The sequence below is a fragment of the Myotis lucifugus genome, unplaced genomic scaffold (genome assembly GCF_000147115.1).
Source record: "Myotis lucifugus unplaced genomic scaffold, Myoluc2.0 scaffold_150, whole genome shotgun sequence".
NCBI lineage: Eukaryota > Metazoa > Chordata > Mammalia > Chiroptera > Vespertilionidae > Myotis > Myotis lucifugus.
Genome location: NW_005871198.1, coordinates 1,103,235 through 1,129,338, shown reverse-complemented (window position 1 = coordinate 1,129,338; position 26,104 = coordinate 1,103,235). Strand labels below are relative to the sequence as shown.

General features: G+C 37.4%; 1 protein-coding gene and 1 pseudogene across 3 annotated transcripts in view; one reads left to right on the top strand and one right to left on the bottom strand.

Annotated features, from left to right (window-relative positions):
* Positions 1 to 26,104, top strand: part of LAMA2 (laminin subunit alpha 2) — a 452,538-nt gene that overhangs the window by 8,462 nt on the left and 417,972 nt on the right. The gene's annotated exons all lie outside the window — the stretch shown is intronic.
* Positions 11,982 to 15,681, bottom strand: LOC102427251 (annotated as a pseudogene).

Here is a 26,104-nt window from a genome sequence, read left to right as displayed (position 1 = left end):
CTCAGAACCCCGGCAACCACTGCAAACCTCGGAGAGAAAGCTGCCCTCACGTTCCAACTGATGCTAGACAATCCTGCTTCTCCCGTTTGAGTCTGAGTCCCTAGAGACTCGCCCGGATCTGGAGCTCAGAGTCTGAGACTCCCTCCTGATTGAAAACGACAACCGCGCCCTCAGCCACCAGCCCGCTTTGGGCGCGCACCTCCGCACCTTTGTATTTTCCACACTGCGCCTCCTCTGAGCCTCGGGTATGCTATTGTCTTTCCTTCTAGTTGAAGAGTCTCTCCTCAGCCAGCCTTCCTGTGGTTCTGGGAGATGTCCGTTCCGTCTTTTAGTTGTATTTTTGAAGTGGTTGTTTGCGGCAGCAATCTCTGGTGTTTACCTATGCCTCCATCTTGGTCTCCCCTAACATTTATTTTTTCAAGCAGACTCTAATCCATTGGACTAGCCCGTGGTCAGCAAACTGCGGCTCTCGAGCCACATGCGGCTCTATGGCCCCTTAAGTGTGGCTCTTCCTAAGCCTTAGGAGTACCCTAATTAAGTTAATAACAATGTAACTACCTATATAGTTTAAGTTTAAAAAATTTGGCTCTCAAAAGAAATTTCAATCGTTGTACTGTTGATATTTGGCTCTGTTGACTAATGAATTTGCCGACCACTGGACTAGACCAATAGACCAAATGTAGGGTTATTTTAGATTTATCTCCCATTCACTGAGCATATTTCAGTAATTGCATTGTAGAGTATTCTACCTCAACTATCTTATCATTGGAAAGCTCAGTTGCATCTTTGTAAAACCTTTCTTTTCTTTCTTTCTTTTTTTAAAAAATTTACTTTTGGTATCTCAATTATATTCCACAAATAAAAGATCATCAGTATCTGAAAACAACTCAAGGAACTACTACATATCCTTTTATATTTCCCCACTGTTCTTAGGAAAATGCCATAGGTTTCTTTGAGAAATTTAAACAAATGTGCACATTAAAACAAAAATAAATTATTCATAACCCCATATGAATATGTTTGTTTGTTGCTATTCTCTTTCTTATTGTTCATTTCATTATCAGAGCTAAAGTTTAGATACTATGTTGAAAATGACACAATGATGTGTTAATCTGATTAATTCTTTTATGAAATAAACTTTGAAAGGTTATCTATTTTTACAATCAGAACCTAATCTGTTTCAATTTTTATGACTTCTTTAAAGATAACTGTAAGTCTTTCAGTAACCTTTGGAGTAAGGTAATGCAATTTTGGCCTGACTAAATTCTATTATTTTTAAAAAATTTAGGTGAAGAACATTGCATAGCCAGTCTCTCTCTCTCTCTCTCTCTCTCTCTCTCTCTCTCTCTCTCTCTCTCTCTCTCTCCTCCATATAGAGTGTGCACACTAAACAGTGAATGATATAATAACAGAAAGAGGAGAGCTAACTTTGAGGAAAACACCCATACTTTTAAGTGTGAAAATTATGGACAAAGTTAAGAGCATGATGTTACCCAATGCAGGCAGTTAAAATCTCTACTCACGTACAAAAAAAGACCAAAGATAGAATTAGCCAGGACATGAAGAAAAGGTGTAAAATCTTGGAATGCTAAAACATGATGTTCCCACTAAATGTTTAAGTATAAGTGATGTTTCCAGGAGACCACCAGCTGTCATTTAAAATATATCATAGAAGCTAATATTCAAGACTCCCCACCAGTTTCCTTCCCAGGCCTCCATACTTTTCAAGCTTATAACGTGGAAAGGATTCACATTTTACTTTTTCCAAATTAATCTGTTTTCACTCACTTTTTGTGAAGACAGTTCCCTCCCTCCATGCCTTTACTAAGTTTTTTGAACCATCACAAAACTTTCCTCTTTCCTTGGCACACCCTACGTTTGCACACCATACCTCCTCTTCTACATTTAAAATGCAGTGAAAAGCTCATTTCCTCCATGTGCTCAGTGATGAACCCTGTATCTGATCATGTCTGTCACCTCTGCCCCTCAGATCATTATGTTGAGTGTAACTCTTCATCATATCATGTTCTTGATGTTTTTTTCTTATTTTTTTTTCTTCCTGGATTTATGCCTTTATATGTTGAGAGTGTGGGAGAGGTGGTATTTGTGCTGAAATTATTTTTATTTTTTAAATACCAATTGAAGCACCTAGTGATTGAATTCTGTGGGAAATTAAGAGGCCATTGCAACATTTTCAATTGGGAATTTACTTAAAGGGAATAGAAACATGGCGTGACACTTTAATTCTTATTCCTTGGTGGGTATTCTTTATAGATAGAAAAGTAAAGTGAAAAGACAATATGAATCAAATAATAAAGAAATTTTGCATTCAACTATGGAATTATTAGCATACTAGCAAATTAAATATTTCAAGTTAAATATTCTACTAAAACTGGGAATTAATGTCAAACACTTAAAAAATTCTGTTTGCTGACTAGCTAATATAACTTTTAGAGCAGAGCCTATAAAATAAGTGTCTAAATTTAAGTTACTACATAACTTGGTTATCTTGATTTCCATAGAGAGAGAAAATAAAATCCTATCTGATAATCTAAATTACAGCCTCTTTTTTTCACCATGCTGCTATCATATGTTTTACATTTGTGTAACATCTGGCATCTAGGAAGTTTTATTGCCTTTACCACCATTTCCATTCCTCTGTGCAAAGCTTTTTTTTTTTTTTGGCATGAAGCAGTACAGGATATCCCTGCAGTTGGAGTAAGGGGTATCCCCTGAGTCGCTTACCTGATAAAAATAGGAAGTGATAAAATAGAATCTCAGATTGTCTAAACCCAGACATGCATTCTAGTTCTACATAAATTCTCTCTAATATTGAAAGTAGCAATTTTTCTTTAGAAAAGGAGAAAGCTAATATGAAAATCACAGTATTATAACAATATTTAGGGATGGTAGGGTTATAATAGTTGAAATTTGAATCTGTAGGTGATGTAACATGGTTTTTGATTTAGTAAAAAATGATGATTTCTCATGTTCTCCAGAGGGAAACGTCCATTTATTTTTTTTAGTGTGTTTCAGTTAATTCTTACTTCTTTCTCCACTTAATTGAAGTGTTTAATTAATTTTCTATTCTACTCATAAATACGACCAGACACAACTTAGAATTTGCATGCTGTGTTGTTTTACATTAATAGCACATCTATTTTCAATTTTTACTTAGATTTTATATGCTTTTATATATTAGGGACTAAAAATGGAATTTATTATAATCCAGTTATTCAAGTATTGTTGTTAAAATCTGATGTTATTTTGAATACTCCCTTTGACGAATCTGGGAGACTTACAATGAAATCATCATTTCACCAGATTTCTTTCTAATAAGACATTCACCATTACTGGAATTATATTTTGTGCATTACATTCCATTGATGTAATTTTAAACTTCCATTATACTTCACTATAAATGGAATTTCATTATATCCGACTCCATTATAAGTGGGTTACAGTATTGTTGACATTTACAGATCTTAGTGTCTTGGTATACTCTGCATTATAATGCATTATGTGTGCCTTTAATTCTATTCTAGAGAAAGTACTATTGATTTACATGGTTGTGTAGGAGAGTTTTGTTAAACTCCATTGCTTGATTTCATGGTGGCTTTTTCCCTCCCTGATATCATTTGAAAATATATCTCGATGTATTTTATCCAATAGTTTGGATAAAAATAAGGGAAAACTTAAGGATTATAAATATGTTTTTGTGAGTTTTCTCTGTCTTTATATAAAGCCTTTGTGGATCTTAAGCTGTAATTGTAGCTTTCTCTTACAACTTTCTTTTATTCTATACTTTATTGTGAAGCTCTTGTAGAAAATTATTTTAAATAGTGCTTAGGACACCTTTCTCTTTTAAAGAGTGAAATTAATGGGACTACATCAAACTAAAAAACTCCTGCACAGCAAAAGAAACCATCAGCAAAATGAAAGGGGAACCCACTGTAAGGGAGAACATATTTGGCAATGATACATCTGATAAAGGGTTAATTTCCAAAATATATAAAGAACTTAAGCAGCTCAACACCAGGAAGTAAAACAATCCAATTCAAAAATGGGCAAAGGACCGGAATAGACACTTCTCCAAAGAGGACATACAGATAGATAGCCAATAGACATGAAAAAATGCTCAATGTCACTAATCATCAGAGAGATGTAAATTAAAACCACAACAAGATATCACCTCAGACCTTCCAGAAAGGCTACTGTCAATAAATTAACAAACAAGTGCTGGCAAGGATGTGTAGAAAAGGGAACCCTGGTGCATTGTTGGTGGGAATGCAGACTGGTGCAGCTGCTGTGAAAAACAGGGTGGAGCTTCCTAAAAAAATTTAAAATGAAATTGCCTTTTGACTCAGCAATCCCACTTCTGGAAATATATCCTAAGAATCCTGAAACACCAATTAGAAAGAATGTATGCACCCATATGTTCATAGCAGCATTATTTACAATAGCCCTAATCTGGAGACAGCCCAAGTGCCCATCAGTAGATGATTGGATAAAAAAGATTGGTACATTTATACAATGGAATACTACATGGCCATAAAAAAGAAGCAGCACTTACCTTTTGGGACAGCCTGGATGGACCTGGTGATTATTATGCTAAGTGAAATAAGCTAGTCAGAGAAAGACATATATCATATGTCCCTTATATGGGGAATCTAATGTACAGAATAAACTGACAAACAAAATAGAAAAAGAGGCATGGATACATGGAATAGGCTGACAAATGTTAGAGGGAAGGCGTGTAGGGAGGACTGGATGAAAGAAGGTGAAGAGATTAAAAAAGAATGTATATGCATAAAGCCCATATACACAGACAACAGTGTGGTGATGGCCAGAGGGATGGGGGAATGGGGACATCTGTAATAGTGTCAACAATAAAAATAAAAAGAAAGAAATGCCCTTCACAGCAGTTAATAAGCATTTTTAATTCAACAATAAAGTAATTTGGATGGAGCATAATTTTTGTTAGTTTCTATGTCCCAAGATAAGTGGAGGCTAGATTTCCTGCTAAGTTCCTTAACATTATTGCCAGGTCAGGACCGAGGCATATAAACATGAAACATGTTGTTCAGCATCTGGAAGGCAGAATACAATAAGCATTGTTAATTTAGTTGAAGAAAAAGACAGCTGTGTAAGATTAGCTTTCTTGTGTATGTGTGGGAGTTAACAGAATAATGTCTCTTTCCAAAAGATGTGTATGTCTTTCTTTTGCTTATATGCAAATTTTAATAAAGGAATTCATCAGCTAAATGAAACAATAAATTGTTTTATAATTTAGTTGGAAATTGGTTGACAAGTTGTCTTCTGAGTAATGATATAAAGTTCTAGAAACCAGATAACTTCCAAAATCTCTCTAGCCCAGCGATTTTCAACCTGTGTGCTACAAAACACTGGTGTGACACAGAATTTCTAAAGAGTGCAATATTTGACTATTTAATCAGGGGCACTGACCTCTTCTCTCTTAGATTGTCAAGCAAAAAAAAAATGACAACAGCCAACATAACAATAGAAGTCTGGTGTGAATGAATCAAAATCCAACCTTGTTATTGTCAGATTGGCAAAATATAGCATATAATTTTTGTTGTGCCACAAAATTTTAGTAATCTATTTGTGTGTGCCATGAGGTAAAAAAAGTTTGAAAATCACTGCTCTAGACTATGCACTATATTCTGGGTCATAGTTTCCTGTAGAACAACTCTTATTTCCAAAATCAACCTTTATGTTAACCATTATTTAGAGCCCTGGCCTAACTGATGTCTTGCAATTAAACTGCCATTGTTCTCCGATCTGTACTTTGATCATTCTCTAGGTTACACACGTTTATGTAGATGTGTGTAATAAGATTCCTTTGGAAAATGTAGTTTGTATGTTGAGTTTAAACCTCTCATTTTCATTTAGCATTCACAGCTTCAACTGATTTTGTGTTCTATCGCAAAAGGGGTACCCAGTCTATGTGAAACATTTATTCATTTTGTTTCCACTATTCCTGAGAACCCTGAGGTCTGGTGTTGTTGTGGCTGCCATTCTATAGCTGGGGAAGCGAGGCTCCTCCTGGACTGTAAGATATTTACAGCATGTCATATAGGCAAAGTCTCTTTTTTTTAAAACAACTTTTTTGAATAATAACTTACATACAATAAAATCAACATATATGTATACATCTAGATGACATTTAACAAATGTATATACTCCTGTAAGTACCACCCCAATCAAGAAAAAAAAAACATTTCCACTTTCCCAGAAAGTCTCCCCGCTTGTTCTGTGCAGTCTCTTTTCACGCCCCACCCCTGATCTGATTAGTTTCATCTGTCCTAGAAATTCCTTTATACGAATCACCAACTACTATGTACTTGGTACTTTTTAGTTTCTGCCCTCTTTCGCACAGCCTAATGTTTTTAGAAACCATTCTTGTTTTTGTGTTCATCTATATTTTGCTCCTTTTAATTGTCAAGAGTTTCAAACCTATGAATGTATCTCAGTTTTTAAATTAATACCTGTTGATGACATTCAGGCAGTTCCCAGTTTTTAGCTATTATGAATAAATTTGCCATATAAAAGTCATGTACAAGTCTTTCTATGGATATGTTTTCATTTCTTATATTTATCTAGGAGTGGAATTTATGGATTGTATAGAAAATACTATCCATTAATAGTATAATAAATGGGAAAAATTGTTTTCCAAAGTGATTGTTTCATTTTACTTTCCCAAAACAAAGGCATCATATGATCTTAATCTAGTGATTACTTCTAGCAACATAATATTTTGGTAAACTAACTTTTGGGATAAACAATGATGATATAATTGGTCATTTTTCTCTCTAATCCTTCTTTTTTCTGTGTGTGACTTTTTTTTTTAAATATATTTTATTGATTTTTTACAGAGAGGAAGGGAGAGAGATAGAGAGTTAGAAACATCGATGAGAGAGAAACATCGATCAGCTGCCTCCTGCACATCTCCTACTGGGGATGTGCCCGCAACCCAGGTACATGCCCTTGACCGGAATCGAACCTGGGACCTTTCAGTCCGCAGGCCGACGCTCTATCCACTGAGCCAAACCGGTTTCGGCCTGTGTGTGACTTTTAGAGAAGTAAAAAAATAAAATAAAAAGCTTGTTTTATATGGGATGATTTTAAAAATATATTTTTTTATTGATTTCAGAGAGAAGGGAAAAGGGAGAGAGAGATAGAAATATCAATGATGAGAGAGAATCATTGATCCCCTGCCTCCTATACGCCCCTACCAAGAAGCTTTCTGGCAAATTTTTCTATTAAAATTCTACATATGCATACAAAACAGAAGAAATAGACTGTTCAACTTTTAGAGCAGGTTTTTAGTCACTTGTTAGAGAATTGTTCTATTATAGTATTATCATCATGGGGAAAGCAATCATAATAATAATGGGGAAAGAAAAGTCTCAATTTATTCACTAGACAAGAATGTGTTGAATACATACTATGAGTAAGAAAGGGTTTTCTATACTTTACTTGCAAAAATGAGCAAGACATTTTTTGTGTGCAAGAATCTAATCTAATAAAAGAGAAAATGCAAATTGAGGGTGTAGCAGGGGCCCCCACCCTGAAGGGGCTGTGGCCAACCTGCAAACAGCCATCAGCCCCTCACCCAGGCTCGCCAGGCACCCCAGCGGGGACACCCATCCTGAAGGGGCTGTGGCCAGCCTGCAAATAGCCATCAGACCCTCACCCAGGCTCGCCAGGCACCCCAGTAGGGACCCCCACCCTGAAGGGGTTGTGGCCAGCCTGCAAACGGCCATCAGCCACTCACCCAGCCTGCCAGGCACCCCAGCAGGACCCACCCTCCCTGAAGGGGGTGTGGCCAGCCTGAAAACGGCCCTCAGCCCCTCACCCAGGCTGGCCAGTCACCCCAGTGGGATCCCTACCCTGATCCAGGACACACTTCAGGGCAAACCAGCCGGCCCTCACTCTTGCACCAGGCCTCTATCCTATAATAAAAGGGTAATATGCAAATTGACCCTAACAGCAGAACGACTGGGAATGACTGGTCACTATGACACACACTGACCACCAGGGGGCAGATGTTCAATGCAGGAGTTGCCCCCTGGTGGTCAGTGCACTCCCACAGGGGGAGCTCTGCTCAGCCACAAGCCAGGCTGATGGCTGCCAGTACAGCGGTGGTGGTGGGAGCCTCTCCTGCCTCCTCAGCAGTGCTAAGGATGTCCGACTGCAGCTTAGGCCTGTTCCCTGCTGGCAAGTGGATATCCCCCCGAGGGCTCCCGGGCTGCCAGAGGGATGTCTGACTACCAACTTAGGCCCAATTCCCTGGGGAGCGGGCCTAAGCCAGCAGGTGGTCATCCCCGAGGGGTCCCAGACTGCGAGAGGGCACAGGCCGGGCTGAGGGACCCCCCCTCCCAAGTGCACAAATTTTTGTGCACCAGGCCTACAGTTGAATAAATATAGAATGAAGTAATACATATATACAATGTGATCAATATAGGCAGTCTGTATGTGGAAAGAGAGTTTTACTCTGCACAGGCTTCTGTTATAACTTTTCATATTGGAAAAAATATCTACATGAACTTAAGCCATATCTGTACTTTAGTTGTTTGGCAACACTAATAATTTGGTTTTACTTATTATTATTAATTAGAGGTATTTAATGCAAAATTTCTTTTAAAATCGTGTACTTGTGGCTTGTTGCAACATAGTGACTAAAGCTACTATGCTTCTACATCTGGAATCTGATTTGTGGGCATTGTATACAGGATATTTTATAACGACAGTAATAAAGCCATCCCAGTTAAGCTCTCAGAGCAGATTAGATGTGCTTATTAGCAATAAAATATAGTCAAAATATGCCAGGCATACACATATTTTTAGGTAATTGGAATTACTTCAGCACATAGTCAATCCAAATTAAATGAGTTTTTAATTGAGGTTTATGTGCAAGAAAAGAGAAAATTTATCTGTTATGTACACTATATATGCTTTTAATATCATAGCTGTCTTAGAGATCTTCTGATAGTGAGTGTGAGTACCATTAAATGCAGCTGTTCTCTTCTGCTGTGGGTACAAATATATGGAAAAATTAGACCAAAATTAGAAAAATGAAAAACGGATTGTGGGAGAATGGAAGAGAAAAACATTACAAGAGGAAAGCTAACTTCCTCAGCCTTTCTTTTCTCAAGGTTGTTAACCAAGATAATTTCTGGCCCTAATAAGTGACGGAAACATGGGGAGGGATTTTATTTCTATTTTAAAAATAGCTCGATATGGCTCAAGGTTTCCTTTAGTTGTTTAGCTGTCACAACTCCCAAAAGCCACATGTTTGGGGATGTTATGTTAATTTGATAGTTTAAACCAATGCTTGTGCTCCATGGCTTCCTGGTGTACCTAGGGAGAAAAATGCCGCTTAAATAGCATTTAGGTACATTGGATATTGCACTTTAGAGAATATATGTATGTTTATTACAAAAGTGAATGTTGAAAATAGGAAACAAAATGTGAAATGAGCAACAAAGAAATACTCCTTGTGATGAATTACGCAGTATAATTTAATGATGTAATCCTCCATTTTGTATGTAGGTAATACTTGTTTCAATTCAGCATAGCTCCTGGACCCTGAACATGCCTGTCCAATCTCATAATTTTGAAGTAGTTGTGTTCACTTCTAAAGAGGAATTCACTTTATATTTATTTTATTTTATTTGTTTTAATTTTAAAGATATACTGCTTTAGTAGATAAATATCAAAGTGTTTTTATGGGCAGCTCCATATAGAAAAATCTTAAGATAATTCTTTTACTTTAGCCATAAGGTAAAGATAGCAAATTCTCTAAAACAGGCTGATAACGGAACATGGGTTAGTCATTCTTGCGTTCATTGCTATTGAACCTAAATAGGTATGTTTTAATTTATAATATCTAAAATGTGTTCTTAAATTTGGTAGAATATCCATATTGTATAGCATTTTACAAATTAGTCAATGCAATAGAATATTCATAATATATGGAATTATTCAAAGTTTAAATTTTACTAAAAGCACTTTCCTGCCAAATGTTTCTATACCTAATGTACATTACTGAGTTTGAGCAACAGTCAGAACACAAAACAATTAGCTATGCCCACTGATGAAAAGCTCTACTTGGAGCAGTTTGTTGCTCTACCTATTAGGCAGCAGAGATAAGGTTGAGATGGGAGAATACATAGTTGGTCTAATTGGAAATACTTTGCTTCACATGAAACATTCCGAAAGCAATTGGAAATACATTGCCTGAGTGCCAGTGCTATGTATTCAATATTTGACCAAGTGCTGAAAAGCAACTTATACTTATCGTTTTTTCTTAATCCTCACTGGAGGTTTTGTTTTTATTGATTTTGATGAGAGAGAGAAAAGAGGAGAGGAGAGGAGAGGAGAGGAGAGGAGAGGAGAGGAGAGGAGAGGAGAGGAGAGGAGAGGAGAGGAGAGGAGAGGAGAAACATTAATTGGTTGCCTCCTCAATGCACTGCAATCGGGGATCGATCCTGCAACCTAGGAATGTGCCGTGACTGGGAATTGAACCCTCAACCTTTTGGTGTATGGGATGATGCTCCAACCAAGGGAGCCACCCATCCAGGGGAACCTATATTTACCTTTGTCAAAAGATTTTATAAACATTCTGCTTAGATACTTACATGAATAAGACAAAAGATGATGGAAAAAACATACTGCTTTCCTTTAAAACACACACACACACACACACACACACACACACACACCCCTTATCCCTATACAAACATACATACCTACACACTCACATATTTCCCCCCTTTTGATGGCTAATATGTTTTTTAGATTAGTCTGTGGTTGAGTCGTGGGAGTGCAGGGTAAGAGCTAAGGAAGGAATTCCACCCAGAGCATTTCTGATTTCCTTAGTATTGTGTGGAATGGCATAAGAGATCTCTTCTAATTGTGCAGGATAAATACAACCCACTGAACTGCTTAACAGCAGTTTACCACAAGCCAGTTATAGTGTCAAAGACATCGGAACCTTTCCTTCTATATTTGAATAATGATAAATGCCTTCACGCTCTGTGAGAACTACTGAAGTGTGTTTCTCTGCAGGTAAGCTTGGCAGTATCTTATAGAACTCCACTCAGAGCATCACTTAAACAGTGTGAAATACATTGTCTGACAAGAATTGTATTGCAATTTGGAATGATGTGTATGCAAGTGGATAGCCTGCCAGTTATTTGTAGTTTAAAAAGTGGACCTCTGAGGCCACAATAGAAAACCTTAGTCTTTATTTGGATATTTGCAGTGAAAACTATAATTGTTCCTTGTGGGAAAGTAAAGTAAATTCAATCATTTGGCCACAGTCCATCAAATATGTATGGTGAGAGACAACTTGCTTACTCTTTATTTCTAAAATAAGATGTATAATATAATATCTCCCTATTATTAAATATAATTTTCATTGAAGTTGAAATACTTGATTGCATATGTATCTAATGCTTAATTATGTCTTTTTTGGCTGTTGTTATTTATTATCTAATGATTGTGCTATTATTATTTGCTGCTAGTTTGTCACCATCCCTCACCCTTGGTAATGATAGTTTTTCTTCTCATGGAAAATGTCAGTAATGGGTTCATGGTCCTAGCTGGGCAGCAAAATAGCCGGGTAACCGAAGAACCTGTTTGGCTAAATGGGGATATGAGAATGGAGGCCAAACATTTCAAAGTCCTTGGCAAATTTTTGAAAGACTCCAATTCTATTGATTTATGTTCTCATTCACTGTGTCTGTAGGCACTCTAGAGTAAATGTTATAATCAGAGAGAACACTAGGTATAGATACCGATTTTAGCAATTGAACAATTGGTATTTGAATCACTGAGTTTCTGATATGTGAATACCTCACTAGTTATATGACTACATTTGAATTGGAGTATGCAGTGCTCTTTTATTTTACTTTTTTAGAGTTACGCTTTTTATTGACTGTGTTACACGAGGTTTAGTCAAAAAGAACAAAGCCCATGTCATCATCAGATTCCTCTTTCTTTGCTTCCGCTTTCTTCTCAGCTGGCGCAGCAGCGGTGGAGGGGGCAGGACCTCCTGCAGGTGCAGCACCAGCTGCGGGGGCAGGTCCACCAGCCTCCGTATTGTTGATGAGGTTCCCAATATGGACATTGGCCAGAGCCTTGGCAAACAAGCCTGGCCAGAAAGGGTCAATACTTACCCCAACTGCTTACATCTTATCCTCTGTCACGGTCACTTCATCTTCCTGCAGGATAAGAGCCCAATAGATGTAGGGACCTCCGAGACCAAGGCACAGAGATTCTCTCTTTGTCTTTTGCTCTTGGCATTTTAATTATGATGTGTCTTGGTGTGGTCCTCTTTGGACTCCTTTTGTTTGGGGTTCTCTGTGCTTCCTGGACTTGGAAGTTTATTTCTTTCACCAGGTAGGGGAAGTTTTCTGTCATTATTTCTTCAAATAGGTTTTCAATATCTTGCTCTCTCTCTTCTTCTGGCACCCCTATAATTCGGATGTTGGTACGCTTGAAGCTATCCCAGAGGCTCCTTACACTATTTTCGTATCTTTGGACATTATTCTGTTAACTCTCACAATTGTAACAGTGATTCAGGCCACCATCGTCTCACATGTAGGAGTCATCACAGTGGTCTTAATGGATCTTCCTGCTATCCCCCCTCCTCTCTCCCATTTGTTTATTATACTTCAGCTAGGGCAAGCTTATTAAATGCAATAGTATTGAGCCACTCCTCTCTATAAAATTCTGTAATGACCTTAGTATTTGTGGTTTAAAAGTTGTGTGGCCATGCATTCCAGTTACTCTCTGATAGCCCTGGTTTACACCTACTGCTCCCACCTAATTATTAAAGGTGCTCCTTTTTATTCTCAGAAGTGGCCTGGTTGGTAGATGAATTTTATTTATAAGGTACTTCCTGATCTGGCCTCTGCATTTCTCTCCGGCCTCATCTCTCACATTTTAAATTGCAATCTGAGCTCTAGCCACTCTGAACTCCCTTGGATTTATGGAACATGTCACGCATTCTCTCAGTTCTGAGCTTGGCCCCATGATGGTGTCACTGCCTGCAGCACCCTCTGTTAACCTGAGTAATTTCTGCCAATTTGTCATGATTGCTCTATATACTTCCTACCAGAAATACTTTCTGATCTCCAGACCACTTGGATTTCCCTGTTTCTGTGCTTATGTTTGTTCTGTATATCCCCAATCAAATCCTCTTCCCACTGAACATGTTTGTATAGATTTCCCGTGCTTTCTTTTAGAACATTAGTTCTGGCAACACAGGACTTAGTTTATTCACCACCGTAATCACCAATGCTTATTAATAAGTGTTTATTACTACATTGATGTTACTAAAAATATACATAAGTGTTAAATGAATTTGTGAGACAAGATTAATTTTAGTGTGATGTGGCACTTTGACATCTGCTCTTGACTTTTTATATCCCAGAGGGATGTTAAGAGAGTATAAAGCACTATAATGAGGGAGAAGAAAAGGAGGCCAGAGAAGAACAAATGGGGAAAACACTGAGAGGCTTTGAACTGACAGTTTGGGTGGACACCTACATTCCTTTTCTATCAACGGATTCTATCCGCACTGCTGCTCCCACTTATCCTAGCAGGGGCACTTAGAAAGCCTGAAAACCATTATATTTTGCCTGCAGTGTTCAAACTTATTAGAATATTTTATATAGTAACATAATTCTCAGTAAGTGCAGAAAGTAATTATCTTTGAATTTGAGCAAGTATTAGACTAAGATAATCTCTCCATTTTAAAGTTGGCAACAGTTATATTAAATAAGAACAAAATAATTTCAGAAATGGTGACCCAAAGTAAGGGCTGTTTCAATCCAATTTATAGCATTTACCTCCAGAAAGTGAAAAATGAAAAGCTGTTTGCAAGCTATCATTGTGGGTTGAATTATGTCCTCCAAAAAGATATGTTGAAATCCTAACCCCAGTACCAATGAACGTGACTTTATTTGGAAACTAGTGGCCTGGTGCACGAATTTGTCCATATTAAGAGGAAATTAATTAGAAGAAATAATTTAATAGCACTGTCCGCCCTTTCTCTATAATAGAAGTGTCAACCAAATTCACGATCAAAAATGACAGATTGAAATACACGTGCAATTGGTGCCAGCGGAGGTTTATATGTATCACGCGTGCGCAAGTCAACTTAGCCTTTTATAGATATAGAATAAACTTGCTTAATTAGACCTGCTTTCTGATTCCAGCCCAGTGAAACACCCAACTTCTCTTTCAGGTAATTGTCAGCAACACAGCAGTAAATATCAACACAAAGCAGATTGTTATTGTAGATCACGCAAGGGGCTTAAATAGCAGCCAGTGATGTAATAAGGATGTCAGTTCAGATCTCCTAAATCAGTGATGGCGAACCTTTTGAGCTCGGCGTGTCAGCATTTTGAAAAACCCTAACTTAACTCTAGTGCCATGTCACATATAGAAATTTTTTGATATTTGCAACCATAGTAAAACAAAGATTTATATTTTTGATATTTATTTTATATATTTAAATGCCATTTAACAAAGAAAAATCAACCAAAAAAATGAGTTCGTGTGTCACCTCTGACACACGTGTCATAGGTTTGCCATCACTGGAATAGATCCTTCCTCACAGTGTCTAGAAGAAATAATAATCTGAGACCTTGATTTCAAACTTCTAGCCTCCGGTATATAAAATGATGCAGCAGCTATAAAAAAAACCAGTATGGCAGTTTCTCAAAATATTAAAAATAGAATTATCATATAATCAGCAATTCTTCTTCTGGGAATATACCCCAAAGACTTGAAATTAGGATCTGAAAGAGATACTTGTACACTCATGTTTATAGTAGCATTATTCACAATAGATAAAAGGTGGAAGCAACCCAAGGGCTCGAAGATGGATGAAAGGATAAACAAAATGTGGTGTATACAGACAATGGAATTTTACTTGGCTTTAAAAGGATAGTCTGACACATGCAACAACATGCATGGACCTTGAGGACATTATGTTAAATGAAATAAGCCAGTCAGAAAAGACAAATACTGCATGATTCCACTTATATGAGGTACCTGAAGTAGTTAAATTCGTAGACATAGAAAGTAGAATGGTGATTGTACAGGGCAGGGGCAGTTATTGTTTACTGGTTTCAGAATTTCAGATTTTTAGTTGAAAGAGTTCTGGGGATGGATGGTGGTCATAGTTTAATAGCAATGTGACTGTGTTTCATACTGTTCAAAGTGGTCAAGATGGTAAAATTTAAACATAACATCCTCACTTCTATTATTCTACCCAGAGAAAGTCAGTCTTTATTCTTCAGTTAGGAGGTCTCTTTTTCTTATACATTTACATAAACACACATTCTCATATGGCAATAGAGCAATATATGCTTTATTCGTAGATGAGTTTTTCACGTAAATACTCTTACTGTGCATCTTATTCTGCATGTGCAACAATGTTAGTTACGAGAGTTGGGGACAGGAAACATCCTGGGCTCCAACAGAAGTGGCCTTTCATTCCCTTCTCTGCCTCATTCTTTTTGGTCTTGATTCCTTTGCACTGAGGCTTTCCATCAATCCTTCACTAATGAGCCATTCTTGTGGACTCTGTAATTGTCCACCAGATCTAGGATTTCTACCGGCCCCTTCTACCATTTCCATGTCGCTTCTTCTAAAATTCCTCGTTCTACTCTATCTGGGTATGAGTGCAGTGTTGGGCTTCAAAAGTAAAGTCACAGCTGTCCACAGCTCTTCAAAGTGCATTAGCTTTGAGTCTGTTTGGAATGTCTTTAAAAATCCTTTTTGGTGGTGGTTCGAATGGGGGTTGGAGTACAAATATTAGCTCTCCTGTAGGTCTCCAATCTTTATATATGAGGAGTTTACAGTTTCCAGAATCAGTATATATCAGATCCCAAATTTATAATCCCCAGAGGTTGCTCAGATACTTCTGTGATACTTCAATAATATGATTTGTTCTCAATATTTAGGGTGAAACAATGATGAAGAACTGGGAAGAAAAGTTTCGAAACTCAAATGCGTTAATAGGCTCCCAAACTACTGACAGCTTAAATCTTGTTTCAACATAGAAAGATCTAAAATAACAATGTGATATTGTATATCTACACAGTGTTTTATACTAGTATTGTGTCTGGATTAGTAAAAGTTATTATTGGCTATAGTTAGAATATTTACACTCCTTTTTAAAAGTGGTAATTATTTTCTGAGATAATTCACAGAATCTGACCTCTTTTCTAAGCCCCTTCCTTCGTCTGAAGTAGATAAGACCACTTTGCCAATTAGAACTATTTAGTATAGTAAAGCTCAGAGTTGATAAAGTGATTTAGTATTCAACAGACATAATGTTGTAGTATTATTGGTAAGATTTTGAGACATATCCCCATACACTTAAGCTCTGCTAACAAAGAGGAAATGGAGCATTAAGTATGTATATGCTGAATCTGATTAAGGCTGACATCCAGTTTGAATACATTCATTCTCTAAGGTGTAGTTTTGGGCATAAGCCATCAACCAAGCACAAAACGATAAGGCTGAAAGCAGCAGGACTCAAAGACATGGTGGGTTTTAAGGGACTGAGAATATTCTGTAGCTATTGAAATGGGATGCATAGCTGATAATTTGTCTTTAACTTCTAAAGTGACTAAAGCATTCCCTGGTTAACACACCAGTCTCCCTCCTTTCTCCTCACTCCTTTAGAGCACTGGCTTTCAAACTCTTTTCTTGGTAAGACACATACAGGGTGGGGCAAAGGTAGGTTTACAGTTGTGGGTACACAAAACACGGAGTTTATTCTTGTGTTATTATTTAGTAAATATTGTATTGTTTTTTCATATGAACAGCTGTGACCCTGCTTTTATCCAACCCTGCATTAAATTGTTGCCAGTTTTTTCTCCAACCTACACACGCACAAGCATGCACACAAAATGATAATGTCATAAAATATCTTCTACCAATACTTAGACTTATTGCAATCAGTGCACTTCCATATTTCTACTCTATATTCTTTATTTTAATATTAGTTTTGACCTTCTAATTTGATTTCATTATCTATTTTCAGACTAATAATTTGAAAAAATCCTCTCCAGAGTATCTTATTTTTATATATTTAACTGCATTTTGAGAATAATTGAAAGTAGGTTGACTAGAGCCAAGCCCTACAGGATCAATGATTTTCTTGTTTCATTGCTGTATCCTTATGGTAGTACATAGTAGCTATTCAATAAATAATGTTGAATGAAAGCATGAATCTATTTATAACATCCTATTCAAGTGACTTTGAGTTTTATAAGGGTTGTAATTCCTTTGTCATTAGCAGAGTATCTGATACACAGTACACAACTTAAATGTATGAATAAACAAGAAATTAAATGCATGAATATTTTAGAGGGAGGCTGAAAAGAAGATTTCAATATTGAGGAAGTCCACCCAGACTTGAGGAAGCAGGGGAGTATTGTTACACATCCAAAGTGTAGGCTTATAATAAAAAGCAGAGAGGAGCAGAAAGGTCAGCAAGAAGGAAATGATCTAGCAGTTTGAGTCAGAGACTTGAATACCCATTCCTCCATTACCTTATTAACTAACTCCTGCTCCTCATGAGACAGCTTAAGCATTGTCTTCTGAGAAACAAGTGTTTCCTATGCAGACTGAGCGGTCCTTCCTGGTTCTCCCTGAACACTCTGAGCGAGCCCCTCCATTGCCTTCCAAAAGGACTTCTCGACTCCATTTTTGCCCACTCTAATCTGTTCTCTTCACAGCAATTAGACATGTTTGTCACTCCCTACTTTAGAGTTTATAGTGATCTACCTTTATTTCTATAATAAAGACCAAAAAAAGTCTCCACCGTTCTTGGCCATTGTAGGTTTTGCCACTATATTTCAAGTTATCTTTTGTCTATATACTGATTCTTTTTGATTTCTTAAATGTGTTCTGTTCTCTCCACTGTGATAAAACGCCCTTATCTCTGATTCTTCTTACTACTTTAGAATATCATTCCCACCTAGCCTACACATTTTTCAAACTTTAGTCAAGTATCTCTTTCTTAGAAAATTCTTCTTAGACTGCCCCTTGCCCTTTAACATTTCCTGTTAGGGGTACTATTGTTTCCTATGCTTTTCCTTTGTAGTACTAATAGTGGATTATAATTGTTGACTTTTCGAACAAGTTGATTAATTTCCCCTCTTTCTCTATTGTAAGCTCTATTAGGAAAATGTATTTCTGTTTTCCTTATTCTCTCTCTCTTTCTCTCTCTCTCTTCTCACACACTTAGCACATTATTTGGTACTGATTGACATCCAAAAATATTTGTTGTAATGAATGAATTTTGAGTGTGGGAATAAATGGGTAATGCAGTCATGAATGAATAAAGAATGTATCACATTTTTGTGGTTAATATTTTGTTTACTTCCATGGCTAAAACTGAGTGTCATATCATGAAATATGACATGAAAGCCAAGGAACCAAAGGCCATTTCTTATAATGCAGAATGTTATTTTTATTATTAATTAGAGATGCTTAGTATTTACAGGGGTACAGAACCATGTATTGTATAAAGGAAGAAGTCAAGAGCAATGACATGGAATAAGCATGGGACTTTTATTTATTTATTTGTTTATTTATTTATTAATAATGTTTTTTCTTTATTGATTAAGGTATTACATATGTGTCCTTATTGCCCCATTGTCCCCTCACTCCCCCCTCCCCCCACTCAAACATGGGACTTTTAAAATAAATTTCCTGAGCAGAAGGTTTTCTTTGGGCAATGATGAAAAACAAGGCTTACTAGGGTAGAGCAAGTGAATGGAATCAGGAAAGACAAACTAGACAAAAGGAATTATCTCAAACTTTCAACAAATACTTATTATCTACTAATTACCAGACATATTATATTAGGTCCTAGAAAAATTAAGGTACAATGAGGAGGGAGAGGTTTATTATGATCTCTTGAAAAGTAAAGCACATAAGCAAATTTTGTGTTGAGAAGATTAATCTGGAAGCTTTGGAAAGATGGATCTGAGATAGGGAGGAGGTATGTTGAATGAATGAATGAATGAATCAATCAAATCAATAAACCAGCTGTGCTTTTTGTGACTATTCTGTGCATCCCCATTTAATTTGGTTCTCTTGACTGTGAGATTTGGCTTTACATTTTACTATTTCTTTGGTTCTCTTACATTGAGTTAAAGAGATTTAAAAAATAGTTTTCAAAACTCAGAAATAAAAAATAACATGCTAGATAAATAGATGAGCTTAGAACTAAAAACCAAAAAAAAATAAAGATGGTAAATATATGTGAGAAACATGACAATGTATTTCATTAATAATTCACACTATTAAAAGCAAACATAATCTTATGTTGTGGATGATAGTTTTATTCTCTGTGCCCAGGGTGCTATAATCTACTGATGATGATTTTTTTGAAGATTCTGTGTAGCAAAGGGTCATCACATAGCCCACATACACCTCTGCCACTGAGAAGTTCAGATGTAGGAGATGAAGGGGGGCAAGGCCAGCCTCCGTTAATCTGAGTTTGAAATGAGCATCTCTGGAGAACACTGTAAATTTAGCTATGGTTAAAATGCTCCACCACAGAAGAGCAGCAAAAAACACTCTTATTGTAATAAGCCCAGAAAACAATCCCAAGATATATGATTAAACACAAACTGAACAACTGAAGCACAAATAGTGTGACCTTCTCTTGACTTCTACTTTCACAGCTTTACTTATCCAAGTTCTGTTTTGAACATTAAGCATTGTTCATAGCCATAACTGTGGTGCTAATTTGCCCATCCTATCTATTATTTTCCGCTTCTATTTTTATTGAGTTCTTTTAGGAGAAACTTGATAAAACCTTTATCAACAAAGGTTTTAACTCAAGTGCTTTTAAAAATAAGACTACATGTTAAATACAGTAGCATTTAAAAGCGTCTATTCTGTTGTCATTTAGGTTACTGTTTATTGAAACGTCATTGAAGACTAGTGCAATCCTTTCCTTCCTGTTCAGTTTAAAATGAAAAGCAAAAGAAAAGATGGCCAGCAGCCAGAAACACTGAGTAAATTATCCATTTTATTAAATTTTCAGAACTATTAATTGACTCATTTAAATAGATGTTAAAAGTTTGCATATGTGTGTCTGAACACTGTTGCCATGGAGATTAAAACTTCTTTTTTTCCAGTTGTGTATGCTGGGAATGGCAGATTTTTCTAGTTGATGCTTCTGGGGAATAAAAAAATTAGTTTCTGTAGAATTCTGTGGAATAAATCCTTTTATAGAACAAAGTTTAGTTAAGAAAGATATGTCTTAATGGGTTTATTAACATATAGTGTTATTTTGGATAACAATTTTAAAATTATATATATTATTTTATATACATAATTTTAAAATTATAAATATATGTATATATTTACCTGTGTATCATATAGCATATTGAACAATTATCAATTCTATTGGTAACTGCCTTGTCTGCAGGTAAGCCAAGTACTTACCCAAGGGTGTGGGAGCTGAGGGACCGTAATGGTGATCTGTGGACAGAGTGCCGGCTGATTGTAGACTCGACCAGGAGTCCACCTCCACCAGCTTTCCTCAGATAGGCTCTATAGGACCCTCATTCTCATGCATTTATACATATTCAGATCATTTTTCCATTAAAAAACATACTATTTATTTTTTTAAGTCATTAAGTTTTATTTCTGTTTGATTAGAGAACGTCTTAAGCAATTTCTTTTTTCCCCCTTTATTGAATAAGATATTACAAATGTGTCCTTATCCCCCCAATGTCCCCTCATCCCCCCAATCCTGCCCTCACCCTCACCCTCACCCCCTGTTGTCCACATCCATCACTTATGCTTATATGCTTTTCTAGAAATAACTATTATTTTCTATTTGGGCTTGTATATAATTCATTTTTCCAAATGACCAGGAAACAAGGAGAATTTCATACATTTTTTTCCTACTTGCTAGTTTATTTGAGAAAATGGTGGAAATAACATTTTAAAAAATTACTATTTATGAATAATGTAGAAGAAAATAGTGTGGTTATATGGCAAAGGTAAAGAAGAAAAGGAGAAAAATGCCTGGCTTATGAGAGTACCCCTGTACGTCAAGTGAGAGGCTTTGGTTACAGGCACCTTGTGAAGACTGAGCCACTGACATTAAGAAAGATTTACAGAGACCACTTATAAAATATATCTGGTGGGAGGTTTTATATATACAATCATGTATGACAAAAATCAAGATTTCATAAGATCTTCACAGGTTAGAGTGCTACATCTGTTATGATGTAATTTAATAGTGATAAGTAAAAGCTCTGGTGATTCGTTCCCCAAAACCTGATAGTCTGGGAAGTCATATGTGTAATCTTAGGGGTTTAGTGAGCAGGAAGTTCCTCAGGTGTCAGTCCTCTGATAGGATTTCAAAATAGCTAATGGGATCTTAATAATTTTAATAGACATGGCTGCTCAAACAGTGGTCGATGGCTCACCAGAGTCTAAATCACCAAGGTGTTGAAAATTTATTTGTGAGAGACCCTACCCAGACTAAATAAATTCATCAGAATCTGTGGATTTGGGTCTAGAAATTTGCACTTTTATCAAAATACTGACACATATCCCAGAGTTGGCAGACTATTGATCTAAAATAAGAAAGGTGATAGCCCTGTTATATATTCTGTTTACTAAGTTAAATCTGGAAAACATATACTTCAGGTGCCATACTTTAGATGAATATAGGAAAGCAGGTTAATTTTTGAGGAAAAGGGTGAATGTGTCATGAAGGGTTGGGGGATGATGGCAAATATTTATCATATATTAGAGCAGGCTCAGAAAAGATACATCAGTTGTCCTCAAACACTTGAGAGAATGTCAGTAAGAAGAGTATTTATAAGTGTGCCTTATTTACCCTAAATCTTTGATTTAAAAAATGTATTTTAATAGATTTAATTGTGTTTTTTTTCCTCTAGTGACCATCTGTTATAATTTTGAATACCTTAACATGTGGAAACAAATTATGTCAGTAAGGCACATTTGTTACAGTAAATTTCTCACTTCTGAAGTTTTTAATCAGCATAGCTGCCATCAGACTGACCAACCAGTTGCCTGCTAATCCATCTGATCCATGTCATACTAATCCAACAGCCAGTGGAGAACAGCTGCTGTTCTTATTTCATTCTCCTTCTTGCTTTCATAACATCAAAGTGCCAATAACTGGGTAGGCATTTTACCAAAAGCAGTTGTTTCAACAGCTTGAATTTAAATCCCAACTCATTTTCCACAAAATAAAGATAAAGTTGAGTGTAAATTTCAGTAGTGGCATATAGATGAGATATTTGGAATTGGTAATTATTTTTAAACAATGCAAATTTATTTTCTCAATTCTGAAAGCCAAATTTTGAGCATATCATGGGTCATCATAGTCATGCTCATTTCTGGAAATTCTGTGGATAAATTCACTTCCAAACTCAGGTTGTTGGAAGAATTGTTTCATATGTTTGTAGAACTGAGGTCCAAATTCCATGCTGATTGTTGGTCAGGGGTCGTTCTCATCTTTTAAAAGCTACTGTAAACTTTAACTCATGGCCCCTTATCACCATCTTCAACGCCATTTCATTTATTTAACTTCTAGTGGAAAGTTCTTAGCTTTCCAAATATTTCCCAGTACTTGGGCAATCAGTGACATGCGAGGAGTCATGGTTGGGGATTGAGTCAGGTTCCAGAGCCACATTGCCTGGGGTTGAATCCCCATCTCTCACTGAGTAGTTCTGTGACCTCAGGCAACTTGCATAACCTCTCTGTACCCTGCATGTAAATCAGGGTAATAACAGTACCTACCTCATAGAGCATAGTGAGGATTATATACACATATATTACATACATGTAGATTTGTAGATATCTACACTAATAAAAGAGTAATATGCAAATTGTCTGGGACACCATCACAGTAACAGTAATGACCTACAGGCTGCCTGGGGCAACAAGTCCAGCAGGGAGGTTAGTGAGGAACAATCAAACGACTGAACAGCAGGCTGTGTGGGGCGACCAGGCCAGCAGGGGGGTTAGTGAGGGACGACCAAATGATTGAACAGCAGGCTGCGTGGGGCAACTAGGCTGGCAGGGGGTACAGTTGGGAGTGACTAGGATGGCAGAGGGGGGCAGTTGGGAGCAACCAGGCTGGCAGGCAGAGGTGGTTATGGGTGATCAGGCTGGTAGGGGGGGCAGTTAGGGGTGATCAGGCCAGAAGAGGGGGCAGTAAGGGGCAACCAGGCTGGTGGGGGGGCAGTTGGGGGCAACAAGGGTGGCCATGAGGGCAGTTAGGGGTGATCAGGTCAGCAGGCAAAGGTGGTTAGGGGTGATCAGGCTGGCAGGGGGGGCAGTTAGGGGTGATCAGGCAGGCAAGCAGGTGAGCAGTTAGGAGGCAGAGGTCCCGGATTGTGAGAGGGATCGGGCCTAAACCAGCAGTTGGACAGCCTCTGAGGGGTCTCGGATTGGAGAGGGTTCAGGCTGAGCTGGACCCCCCTGCCCCCCCGCCCCCCCCGTGCATGAATTTTGTGCACCGGGCCTTTTGTGCTTAGCAGAGTCCCTGGAACCAAGCAAGCACTGAATTAAATATTAGATATTACGATTTAGCTCACCTGAAACAATCAAATGGTATAGCACTAAAGGCATGCAAAAATAACATAAACCTCAACTATTGAAATGATATCAGATTTGTAGGTATCTATGATGGAGAAAGGGAGGAGGAATCTAGAGGCATAATATTTGAAGTTTACCAAACTTTTTTAACAATAATGTGACTGTATTTTGTTATCTGTGTGAAGTTTCACTGACAGTCATTTCCATCGAGCCAGTAAAAAGCATCAACTTTGGAGTCAGGCAGGTATGAATCTGAACTGTTAGTTTTTCCATCTTCTAGCCGTTTGACCTTGTGCAAGTGCCTTTAACTCTCTCTATTTTTTAAATCTATAAAATAGAAACTCTTTCCTTATAAGGTTATCAAGAGGATTAGATGTGATAACAGGTATAAGTGCCTAACAGAGTGACTGGCACAGATAAATCCTCAATGAATTGGAGCTGTTCTTAAAAGGAAGATATTAGAGGAGATAAGGCATCACTTCCAAATAAAAATCCTGGTTAAATTTTATGAGGAAAATCCTTTATAAGAAATCTCCTTCCAGCATGATGTCTAAAATTAAAAGTATTCATTTATAATGCATAATAGAGGAATTATTTTAAATGAGGTTACTGACATATCAAGCAAATCCACCAAGGTAGAGCTTAAAGTCTGAGTTACAAAGTAATTTACTGTGATTCCAGGGAATGATGCAAACCCCAAGGCAATGATTGTAGAATAAATTCTACTGGTAATCTCAACCTAGTGTCATCAACGTTGGTTTTCCTATACAGAGGGAAAATCTTACTTTCCCAAAGTTGTTGAGATTGAATTTAATTCAGCATGCCCCAGAAATGCTGTTTATCCATTTTGGCTTTTTCATTTAAAAAATATTTCACCCTTTTTCATTTAAAAAAATTTCTATATTTCATAAACAACCCTAAACTGCAAACCCAGTTAAAAACCATTTCAAATCCTGATAATTTAATTTTCTGAACTGGAATAAAAACATTTCTTTAAATATATGGAAAAGTTAATGTCTTTCCCATAGTGCATTATATTATATCAGATCTTGAAAATTCACTTAAGTATTCTAGTGTTTGTGGTAATTTAGATATTAGCCAACAGGAGTAGAAATTAATTTTATACATTATCAATAACAAATAATTTTTAAACATCTACCATAAAGAAGGCACTGTACAACCCTTGGGGATCTCAATTTATTGAGGAAAACAGGCACCGTAACAAATAAGTATTGTTGAATTTAACGAAATTACCCAGAATGCAACTGCATTTATGTTTGGCAGATGTTTATAGATGTTGAGTTTTACAGTGCAAAATCTGGGCACACTCATTATAGAAGTAAAAGGAACACCCTCTTATATTAATACTAATTATAATTATTAACGTTGTTGGTTATCTTCTATGTAGTGGTCTACACACTATTCCTATATAAGGTAGGTAGTTTTTCTTATTTAGTCTTCAGTAGCAAGTGATATAAATCCAAATTTAGCCTCAATTGACTCCTCTGTTAATTTGTCCAGAGAGGGCAAAAAGGCTGATAGCTATTAGATGGGAGGAGTATTGACGGGCTGGGTGAAAAAGGTTAAGGGATTAAGAAACAAAACAAAACAAAACAGCCCTGGCCGGTTTGGCTCAGTGGATAGAGCGTTGGCCTGCGGACTCAAGGGTCCCAGGTTCGATTCCGGTCAAGGGCATGTACCTTGATTGAGGGCACATCCCCAGTGGGGAGTATGCAGGAGGTGGCTGATCGATGTTTCTCTCTCATGGATGTTTCTAACTCTCTATCCTTCTCCCTTCCTCTCTGTAAAAAATCAATAAAATATATTTAAAAAGAAAAAAGAAAACAACAAAACAACAAAACAAAACCTTCTTAGACCCAGACAACAGCATGATGATTACCAGCGTTTTAGGAAGGTGGGAGGTGGGGAGGCAGAAGAGGGTAAAGGGGGGACAAATGGTGATGGAAGGAGACTTGAGTTTGGGTGGTGAACACACAATACAATATACATATGATGTATTGCAGACCCGAAACTTATATAATTTTATTAACCGATGTCACCCCAATAAATTCTATAAAATTACTAGAGGCCCAGTGCATAAAAATTTGTGCACTCGGCGGGGGGGGGGGGGGAGTCCCTCAGCCCATCCTGTGCCCTCTCGCAGTCTGGGACCCCTCAGGAGATAATGACCTGCTGGCTTAGGCCTGCTCCCAGGTGGCAGAGGGCAGGCCCAATCCCTAGGTGCAGCCCCTGGTTGGGCTCAGAGCAGGGCCGATTGGGGAGTTGGGGCGCTGCCCCCTGTCATGCACAGAGCAGGGCGCATCAGGAGGTTGCGATGCCACCCCTAGTCAAGCTCAGGGTAGAGCCGATTGGGGGGTTGGGGCACCGCCCTCTGTCACACTCAAGGCAGGGTCGATAGGGAAGTTGCGGCGCCACCCCGTCA